Source organism: Pteropus medius, unplaced genomic scaffold (genome assembly GCF_902729225.1).
Source record: "Pteropus medius unplaced genomic scaffold, Ma_sr-lr_union100, whole genome shotgun sequence".
NCBI lineage: Eukaryota > Metazoa > Chordata > Mammalia > Chiroptera > Pteropodidae > Pteropus > Pteropus medius.
This window is the reverse complement of record NW_024344240.1, coordinates 6,918,312-6,930,814: the sequence shown is the minus strand read 5'-3', so window position 1 is coordinate 6,930,814 and position 12,503 is coordinate 6,918,312. Positions and strand designations below refer to the sequence as shown.

The 12,503-nt window shown below is 32.4% G+C and overlaps 1 protein-coding gene across 2 annotated transcripts in view; it reads left to right on the top strand.

Annotated features, from left to right (window-relative positions):
• The window catches only part of XKR4 (XK related 4), a 388,695-nt gene that overhangs the window by 115,474 nt on the left and 260,718 nt on the right, over positions 1–12,503 (top strand). The window lies entirely within an intron of this gene.

Genomic DNA, 12,503 nt, shown 5'->3' with positions numbered 1-12,503 from the left:
ATAGGCCAAGAAACACAGTTATCATCTGTTCTAGATTCTTGTGTCATTATCCCTTCTGTTCTTTTGTTCTGGTCTTGTAATTGGCATCTCTCTTTGACAAATCTGACACATATAGGTGTGATCAAAATTAACTAATGTGGTGAATTTAACTCTTTCTCTATGACAATCGTCAGAGCTTTTGCATATTTTTCATTTCATGAATGAAATGACAGGTTTGTAAATAATTATAAGAACAAAAAACTGGAAATTCTTGAGGGATTCAAATTGAGTTCTTAACTTATTAATTGATCAGAGACAACGTCATTAGAAGGTGCTAAAATATCCAAACGTCATTCACAGCATGTCTAATTTATTTATCCTAAAGCTTTGAGTATTACTATTTTGTTGTTTATCTATACCTATTCCAAAGAAGAGGAAAGTTTGATTGCTTTCCCATATTTGACCTGGGATTAAAGATCAGTTAATTAGGTTCACTAAGCCAAGTACTTTTTCAGAACAAACACTGTACACATCAAGATTTTATTTTATAAATCAAGATTTGGTACATGACCCCCTTGTCAGGTGCCTACCAGGAATGTCCCAGGGTAGGAAGGGAGTGCTAAGACTTCCAACCCAAGTTGGCTCTTTACCACAATATGTTACTATGTTAATTCCAATTTTTAAATAACTCTGTCTCTTTTAATTATCACCAAGACAGTTTTATTGAATAATTTCATGTGAAAGAACTTAGACATCAATTTTCTATCTGCAGTAGAGTTTGTGCTAATATGTCAATTATATCTCAGGCTGGAAAAAAAGCTGGAAAAATAAAAGTCCGTACTTTCTTTTCCACCGAGGTCAAATAATACCATTTATAGTTATGTCTGATGTATATCAAGCTCAATCAAATATTAACCTATTGGTTTCAGTTATAAACTAGGAAAGATAGTTCTTTACAAGTATCCCTCACTGCTATATTGTTTTGGCCTTAAAAATTCAGAGACTGATCTAGACACTCTTCACATAATTCAGATAGAAGTAAATCTCATTGAAGCAGCATTCTGTAAGGGGCAATGTGTTTCTAGATCTTCTCTATTCTGAGCAATAGTTTTTTGATCAAATTGTTTGATAAGTTCTTGTATCAACTTACAATGATAGCATAAGGAAGGTCATTTATTAAAGAATATTGAAACACTAAAATATACTTTGTTGAAAATGTTTGTACACTGTAGTATAAGAATAATTATATTACATTATGTATATATTATGTATATATAATGTATATATTATACATTAAATAAGTATAAACAAACATATAGAACAGTAAGGAATATCCAATAGAGTTTAGATAGGAAATTTCTAGTTCTTTCTCAGTAGAAATTGATTAAAATTTTGTTCAAGTTTTGCTGATTTTTTTCTGTCTTTTATACAATTCTCAACTCAACTCAAAGTCTGAGTTGAGATTTATCACTTTCTTATGTCAAGAGCTTTGTTACTATGGCAAAACAGTTCTTTATCTTTGCATCTTTTAGGTAGTCATTATCAATTTATTTCTATTGAGATTTATTCTTCCTATATTTCTCTGCATACTACTGGCTGCCTGCCCTGCATATCACTCTGGATTTGCTTTTCCTTTATTACTCTGCATACCAAGCCCACTGTCTGCTTTTTTGGCTTCACAGTTCTCACTAATCTAGGTCCTCTTTAAGTGGCTGTCAGTCTTATGTATTCTTTCATATAAGCTCTATCTTTCATGAAAGTGTGTGTTCTATATGATGAGGCAGTGAGGGGGCATTTTAAACACATTTTGGTATAGTCACTTCCTGAAAGAGATCCAAAGAGATTAAAGTTTATCGATCCTTCAATTTCTAAATCAAGCCATGAGAAGACTTCTCATGTAACAATGTCAAACATTTTCTCTGGCTATAGGGTCTTCTTGGTGCAGGCTACCATTACACAATTATTTGCTGAGCTGATAAACAAAGTTGAATCAATAACAGCTTATTATTAATACAGAATCAGCTCGGACAAAATAAAATAAAAAATTAAGTAACTAAAATATAATTCAGCAAATTTTTTAAAATTCTGGTATACATATTGTGAATGAAAATGCCAGAATGCACACATATTGAAGGCAATGCTTTTTCCAAGGTAATCCAAGGCAAGGATACTATCTTAACTTCATAATTTTTTCACAATGCTAACATAGTGCCTTGTACTTAAAGTAGTTAATAAACGCTTACTTAATGGAATATTTATGTTTATTTATGTTTCCTACATAATACTTAGCTCAATACCTTGACTAAAGTAAGTATTTGATATATGTTGGTAAAGGATAAATAAATGAATTAAAAAATTAATTTGTCCTGAATGCCCAGTTATTATTGATCATATTTACACAAGCATGTAGACATCACCAAAATATATTGCAATGTGGTGGTTTTTAATTTTTAAACACCATCATATCATTTAGGCAAGTTCCTCAGTCACTGAATTTGAGGTTTTACATTCCTGTAATGACCATGGTAATCTGTAATGTAATTCTCAGGTCTGGAAAGTGAAGTGGGCAGGGTTGCACTGACCCTGAAGCTCGCTGCTTCTCTGAGGGTAATTGTGTGGCAGAGTAAAAAGAACAGAAGCTACTTTTCCATTTCAATTTCAAATGAAAGTTTATACTTAGATCTGAGACTAGTGGCACAAAAACCAAAACATCATTTATTGAATAAGTTATCTATCATGATGCCAGAGAGAATTTTGATTTATGAAATGTATATGTTTTAGAACGGTATATAAAAGAAGAAAATACACCAGAAATTATTTTTCTAGGCTGTTTCTTTAGCAACATAGGATAGTGAAATATGATTCCACTACTAGTTAATACTGCCTATATTGCAAATTCTAACATCTCTATCATATGCTTCTTAAACTGATTCTGGCTTAGAGTATATTATAAAAACAATTCCTAAAGCCTGGGTCAAGGCTATTTATTTTCCTCTTACTCTTCACTCAACTGGTGAAGAGTGTTTTATCAACATGGGATAGATCAAAACTCCTCATTCATCTCCTACTACATTAAGGGGAACTGCGTCAGGCCTCGCCATTGAGGTGATAACTTGTCCAAACACTTATACACCATGTAATTTAATCTGGTCCAATGAAGTTTCTTAGGTGCATAAACATAATAAAGTTTTATCTGGATTAAACAGGTCACAATTATTCAATCATAAATTTTTTCCCAAGAATAGAAAAAAAGAGAACACTCTCTAATTTATTATATGATAGTACATCTAGACAAGATCAATATGAAAAAAAAAATTACTGACCAATCTCATTCATGGATACAGATATAAAATTACTATACAAAATATTAGCAAACTGAATCCAACCATGATCAAACTGGATTCATCTTGAGAATGCAAGAGTATTTTATCATTCAAAAATCTACAAATGTAGTTCACCTTAATAACAAAGAGACTAAAAACTACATAATCATCTTACTAGATGCAGAAAAAATCTTAAAATTCAACGCTTAATCATAATTTAAAAATATAAACTCTTGGAAACTGGAATAAGAATAAGGCTATCTACCAAAAACTGATAGCAAACATTATTCTTTGTAGAGAAATATTAGAAATATTTTCTTTAAAATCAAGAGCAAGATAAAAATAACCACCAAAGCTCATTTTATTCAGGACAGTTTTTGAAGTATTGACTAATGCAATAAAACAAGAAAAAAAATTATTGAAGAGGAAGAAATGATTGAAGAGGAAGAAACCAAATTGTTTTCTTATAAATAGCATGATTATCTACATTGGAAAGTATGCTCCCCTTCTCCCCCCAAAAAATACCATTTACAGTAGAATCTAAACATATAAACTGCAAAAGAAAAATATATATAGCAGAAATAAGCAAGACCTTCATGGAAAAATTTGATAAATTGTTGAAAGTTTCTTAATGGAGAACTAATTAAGTAGAGATATATACCTTGTTCATGCGCAGGAAAATTAAAAGCCATGCATTATCAATTAACCAAAAATTCATCTCTACAGATTGATCAAAGAAAATCAAATCAAAGTCCATAGACTACTTTCACAGGAACTTGACAGAATGATTACAAAATGTATATAGTAAGGCATAGGGAAAAGGAGAGCATAAACTCTCCTGAAGTAATTAAGGTAAACATGCTCTACCTGATATCAAGACTTACAAAAGCTATAGTAACCTAATAAGTGTACAATAAAGCTATAGTAATCGAAGAAGCATAGTATAGTTTGTTTTAGACTACAGAAAAGAATTGAGAGCCCGGAACAGGATCTATATATCTGTAGTTCCTTGATTATGATTCAGGTGGAATAACTGGAGAGAACTAACTATTCAATAAGTGGTGTTGAGTCAATTTTTTATTAATATGAAAGTTGAAGTTGGATCTTACCATACAAAAAGTAAATCCACATGGTTTAAAGACTTAAATATTAAAGGCAACACTTTTAGAAGTTTATAAAGAGGAATATTGAACTCAAGATGGAGAAAGATATTTTTAAATAAAACAATAAAAAATGTTAACCATAAAAAGTTGATGAGTTTTAAACAAGGCATAAAAAGTGTTAGCCATAAAAGTTTGATGAGTTCAATATCATTAAAATTAAAAATGTCTGTTAATAAAATTACCATAAAGATAATGGAAAAACAATCCTTCGTCTGGAATAAAATATGTCCCATACATATAAACAAGAAAACATTAGAATTATAAATAAACATCTTTGTCAATATAAATATCTTTTGAACAAAAAAAAAGTACAAAAGGACTATTCACAAAAGACATGAACAGTCCTTTCACAAAATAGGTAAATGAATGGCTAGTAAGTGTATGAGAAATCCGAATTAAAACTGGAAAATAATACTATTTTGTATCCTCTAAATTGGCAAATATTAAGAAATCTAGTAATACCAAGAACTGAAGAAGATTTGATGTCATAAGATCTGCTACATCTACTACATTTCGGAGTATAAACTGGTACCACCATATTAGAAGATAATTTGGCATCATCTTATGATATGGAACACGTGAATACTCTCTGACCTAACCATTTCTTTCCTGAGTCTATAATCTGGAAATATCCTTGCATTTTTCTGGTACATTCAAATTATGGAATATTGCTTAGAAATAAAAAAAAAATATTTACAACTATAAACAAGTGAGTTGTATATACAAACCAAATGCAGAAGTCCATATAGGTGTAATATTGATTTTTCTTTTTTTTTTTACATAGGTCAAAAGTACACATGGCAAAACCATGAGTAGATAGATGGGTAGATAGATGATAGATAGATAATAGGTAGATAGATAGATAAATAGATAGATAGATAGATAGATAGATAAATAGATACATCTAAATGTAGGTAATATAGGTTTAGAAGACTGTTTTGCAAAGACCAAATTGCAAATACAAAATCTTAAGATGGTAGTTACCTCTGGTGGGGAAAGTTGTAGGAACAGAGATAAACACACAAGAAGGTCTATTCAGTACTTGAATGACAAAAACAAATGATAATCATAATAGATGATCTTTTATAATTCTTCCCCTTGCCTCCCTGCTATATTTTTCACTAGATGTTTTCAAAGTTTTCCCTCTCAAAAGGTAATAGGAAATGGAGAACAGAGACTATGATGGGTCAGCACTAAACAAACATTTTTATTTACACCTCACCAGAACCAGTTAGCTACATGTTACATTACTCTAGAGATAAGAAAGCTAAAGCCAAGAAAGTATAATTATCTGCACAATGTCATATCACTCTAAACTGTTAAAGCTATGTTTTGAATTCACATCTGTATTATGAAATCCATTTTTGTAACAAGCGATTCAATTATGTCATGTGATGTGTGGTTCTCATCCTTTAAAACAAAAGGACCTTTTAGCTGTTTTTATCAGGAAACTAAACTCTTTATGAAACATAGTATGAGGTAAGATAACCCAAAATTTAAATGGGAGTTATCCACATATCAGAAGAGTCTGAGACACTATCTCAAATGCATTTTTCCTGCAAAGATTTTAACTGATAAAAATAAACAAAATCACCACCAGAATTAAGTTTAAAGGGTAAAAACTGGTATTGAAATCATCTTTTTTGAAATCTAAGTTTAAAATAGTTCCAATATTCATGGATCCATAGATCTTATTTATTTTTTCATGATATAAACCTTCAAGCAGAACATTTCAGTTTTAGTCACATGTTACCTTTATAGCCAGTTATCATATTCTTTGAAGTAGGCATAAATTTGATCAAAGATAATGATTTCACAATTTTTGAGATGTTGTTACATTTCTGCACAAAGGAGCATCCCTCCTATCTGCTAAGAATCATTACTTTGAGGAGAGCATTAACATTCTGCGGGAATTGTTCTCACATCTGAGACGCACAGAAGAGCAGACATTCCGAACACTTTCAAGTTCAGAAAGATACTTAATAGTCTTAAAGGCAGTAAGATCTACCTCACACCACATTCTAGAAGCAGGCTTTTTTTTCCCTTTAAACTGATGCCCTTTTTCTGGCATGAGCCCTACAAAGAAGGGGAGTCTTACATCCCTTACTAGAGTCTGGATTTCTGTAAGCAGTTCCCCAAGAATCAGGTGCTCAGTTCCCATCATCTATAAGTAATTATAGGCAATGGCAGTAATGTCTAAGGCAACTGTCAAAAACATTGTTGTTTACCAGGCCCTTAAATAGCAAAGGATAGCTGATTCATTCATGGTCCTGCCATGGATCTTTGTTTCTTTCCCATTGAGAATAGCTCTTCCCACTTTACTCTGAATGTTTGTAGTTCATGCTGAGAGTAGCAATTCATTCTTGGCAAAGGCTCCTGATGGCTTGGATTATACAGCTCCAGTGTAACTGTGCTCTGCGGCGACTGTGGCAGGCTGAGGTGGAGTGGTGGAAGTGGGCCATAGTAGTTTTCAGTCTGCTCAAGCTTTCTCGAAATTGATCTGCTTACTAGGGGCTCTGAAAACTAAAATATCATGGTCATTTTGGCTGGACTCTGAAAAGGATGCGTGTGTGTCTCTGCATAATGAATGATTCTCTCAGTTCAGTCAATTGCTGATAAATCAGGAAGATACCTGGACCCCACGCCTTGCAAACCAACAACCTCTTTTAGCCCTTTCTGAGAGTCGAATGAGTATTAATTCCTGCTGAAATAAATGCTTTTTTTAAGAAGATCAATCTGAGGCTACAGGTATGAAAACTATCTTATAAACTTTTGCTTTCTTATAACTTTCACTGTTCCTTTGCTTTGGTGACAGGCATAAAAATAAGAGTTAAAACTTTATATGTATATATTCATATTTATATATACATATATATTTATGTTCTATGGGAGCTTTAAGGAAGTTCCTTTTTCATTTCTCTTATGCACTTTTTTTTTACATATGTTTATCTTAAATCCCTACAAGCCTATGAGCTCTCAAAGGTTGAGACCTTATTTTCTTCTTTATATTCTTTTCACATTGCCCCATGGCCAGCACATGATTTGCACTTAATACATGTGACAGAAGAGCTTAGTGAATTGATTTATTACCTCCTTGCAATCTTACAGCAACTCTTTAAAGCAGGTCTTTGATAATTATAGAAACTAGAATCTTAAAGTTAACATGCAAGCAACAAATAGGTATTGCTAAAATTAAGAATTCTCAAAAAATAAGTTGGAGCATGTCCTCCATTAAATGCTGGAGTACGTGCCCATAGCTTATGTACTGCTTAAACAGAAAGTCCTAGAAAAAATTATGCATTTAATTAGACATCTACCTTTTCCTCCAGATAACTAGGTTCTTAATTTGCTAGATCAAAAATTTATGATAATATTGAAAACTATAGATTTCAAATCTTGATTTGTATAATAAAATAAATAGAATAAATGAGTGATTAAGCATAACAACGGCAAATACCCTGAAAATGTTTAGTTATATGCCGCAAGGGAAAGGAAGCACATGAGTCTTCTTAGACATTAAACATCCTATACAAGTGCTGTGATGCCAGTAAAAGTGATCATAAATATTTAATTTGGGGGAGATAGAAAACAAAAAGAAATTTTTTTTAAAGCTTAAAAGGATATAGTAGTGTCTTACTTCAACACCAGCTAGCTTCATATACTGAACCAGCAGTTTATGAGCCAATACCTGTCAAGCCTAGCTCTTGGGAAAGTGGGGGAGGTTCTGGCATGACTGAGAAAAGTTCCATGGTCACAGGAGTCTTTCACTAAACTCCACAATTTTCTCTCCTAAACCCCAGCCAGTTTGGTTTGGGCTCTCTACTTTGTAGGTCTTACCATCTTTTTTCCCAGAGACTGAGATCTCTATCCTCTACCCCCAGTATCTGGTTCTAGCTTTGCCACCTACTAACTCATTGATCTTGAACTTGTTACTTCATCTCAACTTTATTCTTTAATCATAATCTTTAAAATAAGGCTATTAATTTATAGGACTGTTATGAGAATTAAATATAAAGTACTTAATACAGTGCCTTGCATATAGTACACTCTACATTAATGGTAGATATTATTACTACTAATAGTCCAATGTGGACAAACCTCTCCTTACCTACAAGCCATCTTCAATTATTGCCTCTGCCAAGACGTACCTATCATGTCATCCCCTCATGGATTCTGATGTTTTGAATGTCATTGCCAAACAAGATTAGATTTGAGCACTAGGATTTGCAAGGCTGGACAACCAAGATTTAGCCCAGCCCTGTTGGTTTGAGTCCTCCAGGTTTTTTCTTAATTTCCTTGCTTGTTATCCCATGGATAAAATAACACAAAAATTATAGCATGTAAGCAGTCAATATGTTTTATGAATATGGGTCCCAGATCAATTTTTCAACCTAACTTCTATACAGGTATGGTAAAATACAAAGAGATAAAATGATAATAGTGACGGTTGCTGGCTCTGAGAAAGCCAATGAGACTATCTCCTCATTCTCTACCTCCATCACAGCTGCCATTCTTCTTGACATTTGGAATAAAAAAGTTTCTTTCTGTGTGTAGATAATCATTTCATAGATCACAGGCTGTGTGAAAGCCCTCCTTTATCATTCTTTTAATTTCACATCTAACATTTCTCCTTCAGTCTAATTTCCATGCTCAATCACCTTGCTAAGTGTGCATTTTCTCCCTCCTATGAATTAATACAAAATTCCTACATACATGAAAAGAGATTTATACTCCTACCTTAATTTTGAAATTTCTTAAACCACATTTCTTGCTTTCCTATCTCCTTTCCTAAATCCTTAAATAAATTATATTTTGCTAATCTTTTTAAGTAAAGATGATATTGACCTAACCCTGTTAAGGTATGTTGAGATTCTTGTTCATATTTTGAAGGACTTTTTTAAAATGCTGATTCATGGATTGTTTTGGTTCAGGCATCCATGTGGATGGACCATGATCACTGATAGATGCAGAGTGGGTGGTCATGGTAGAGGGGAGAGTTATATGGTTCATAGGGAGACATGAGTCCTAAGACTATGGCCATTTCCACACTTGTAAATGCTGATCACTAAATGCCTCCTGTATTGCCTCACCTCTTAAAAAAGAAAATAAACTTCCTTACTTTAAAAAAAAACAAATAAACTAAAACACTTGAGACATTATAGCAGTACATTTGGTGTGGAGCATCTAGTTTTACTTGCTGATTGGTGCCTGTTCCTAATATTCTCTACAAAACAGTGACAGTCATCGTCAACATACAATGTAATGTCATTTATTCAAAACAACAAGTTACTGTGCTGGAACAAGTTTGATGTACATATGCTGACGTGGACATTTGCTAAGAATGTGATGGTTTCATGCACAATTCAACCTTTGAATATGAGTTTAGGAGCTAGCCTTGTGGGTCACTTCTAAGCCCACCATCTGTTTCCATAAGAAGAGAATTGTTCTATAAACGTTTCTAGGCTCAGAATATCATTAGCATGACCATTAGTCACAGCACCATGATGGGGTCAATGACAGCAATGATCCTATTTCACAGCTCATTTAGGCTGTGGGAAATGCAAAAAGACTAACAGGCAAAGAACACTAAATAGTTCATTGTATAATCTATGCCACCCAAAGTGAAATTTCTAAATATTACAATTATGCTACACGGTACATATGCTTATATGTAAATAATTGTTTAACTTGTCAAACAATTAGTCATTATTGTGAATTGAAACATTATATCTAACCAAAATCAAAAATAGCTGAACTAGAAAGTAAGAGTCATTCGAGCTTGTAAAATCTGGAATATGCATAGTCACACAGCATGACTTTACATTGCGTAAATACCAAGTGAGACAAAAGTACTTGAATAGATTAAGAGAAGCACAAGAAATGCTCAACAACAAGAATGAAGGGTATAATAAGTTTTATACCATGTTTTATTTGAAATGTTTATAATGTACTAAGTTTAAAAATTATTTTATTTAATTCACTAGTGTGATGATACCTTATACCAAAATCAGGATGTATATTGATCTTAATATCATAAATGATAGTTCATCAATATCAGAAAACACCTAATTCTTATTTTTTTAAGTGTATTTATAGCCCCTCAATACTTCTGAAATCATGTACAGTAAATGCCATTACTTGAAACCAATGTTTCTGCAGAATGAGAAGTTCCATAAAGCAATATTTAGATAATCTAATCTAGCATTTTTTGAAATGTTTACTAGAGAATAATAACCTTTATGATTCTCAGAAAAAAAGAAGAACATGAGGCTAAATAAATTTGGGCAGTGCCACATATACTACATCCTATCTTGATGGCTCTCAAATGTACTTGAGAAGTAAAACTTGTGTTTGTTTAACCTACTACTTTCCTAGCCCATTCTCTTTTTCCCCAATACTGAACATTAAATCTTCATGAAACTAGAATTCCTTATAGTATACTTTAGGAAGCGCTATTTTAAAATGATTTTATAGCCCAATCTATCGTGGAGAGTCAAGAATAATTCAAAGTAAATGACACAATTGAAAGCGAATAAAGTCATATGACATGATCATTGGGTATGCTCTGTAGACTACACAAAAACCAAGTATCTTTCTTTTTAGTTTGCTATCCCAATATATTAGTTTAAAAAATCTAAAACTGGCACTATGAAAATATTATGTATTTTCTTATAAAAACATAAATCTACTTTCAAGACACAAATATGATTATTCATATCCTTTATTTAAAGATTATCCATATTCTTTATTCTAAGATTTGCTAAATTAGACTTAGTTCACGAGAACTAATTTTAGAAGGTAAGAAATTTGATATTGCTGAATATATGAGGACTACTGCAAAATAAAAAGAAATAGGATATGCAGTACTTAAGGGAACAAGAGAATAAAATTCTTAAGCAAGGGAGGTAAAAATGAAGGAGAGCGAGAAGGAACAAGAAAATGTCAAAGTAAGGAGCAGATAAATAAATTTATATAAACTTAGTAAGGTTTTTCTCTATTTCACTAAATATAATATAAATAAGTTTAAATATTTTTTTCTGCAAATTAGTTCATTTCTTTCAGAGTTATCTCTCTCTCCTTCGATTTCTTTCCTTGTCTACCGGCAGACATGTATATCTTGCAAAAGGAATAAAGAGAAGTTTGGTGAAAGACCAAGCAGCTTAACTTTACTTTGTCGCCCACTGAAACCCTCACTCATCACCCTGCCAAAGATTTTACTTTCCAAACACAGGTAACAATATATGTCCAAGTGTTCACGATAGAAACCTAACCTTCATGCTAAATTTCTTTCTCTCCCTTATCTCTATACCGAATCAACTAACAACTCAAGCAAACTATTCAAGGAGGTTTAGAGTAAAGATAAACAACTATATTTTTCATTCTAACTACTCCAAAGAATGTAGAAGAATTTCAGTTGCTTTCTAGAAATGCAAAACAAATGTCATCACTTGCTTAAAATTTTTGAAACATTGCTATATTATATCAACTTTTTAATGCATCAAATGTCTTGACTTTGATTCATACTCTACACTGCTGAAGGGGAATGCTATGCCTGCTTTATTTTCATCTTATAAATTTCCACAGTGCCTCATTTGTTACTGAACACAAAATGGCACTTTAAATATTTTTTAGATAAACTGAGTAATAATAGTACTAATACAAACTCAGAGTACAACAGAAGTCTACCATGGGAGACCTATTAGTCACATGTAAATTTGGAGAAGTAAAGGGTTTGTAAGACCAAGAAATATTATCTCAGTCACTTAACCAACATTGCACTTTGGCTGTCATTATTAATTCTTGCAAGAATGGTAGACAGAAAAACATGTGCTCAGTGAACATCCATCCATTGGTTTTGTTTGTCCCATCTTATCTTTGATAATAGCATCACAATTTTTCTTTGAGTAATTAGATTGTCTCTCTCTCTCTCAAAAAGGTGCTATGTCCTCTCTTGATGAAGAGCAGGACATGAGCTACAAGTTAAGCCAATCAGATGCTCTTTGTTAGAAACTTAAACATTAATTGGAGATGATTTAAC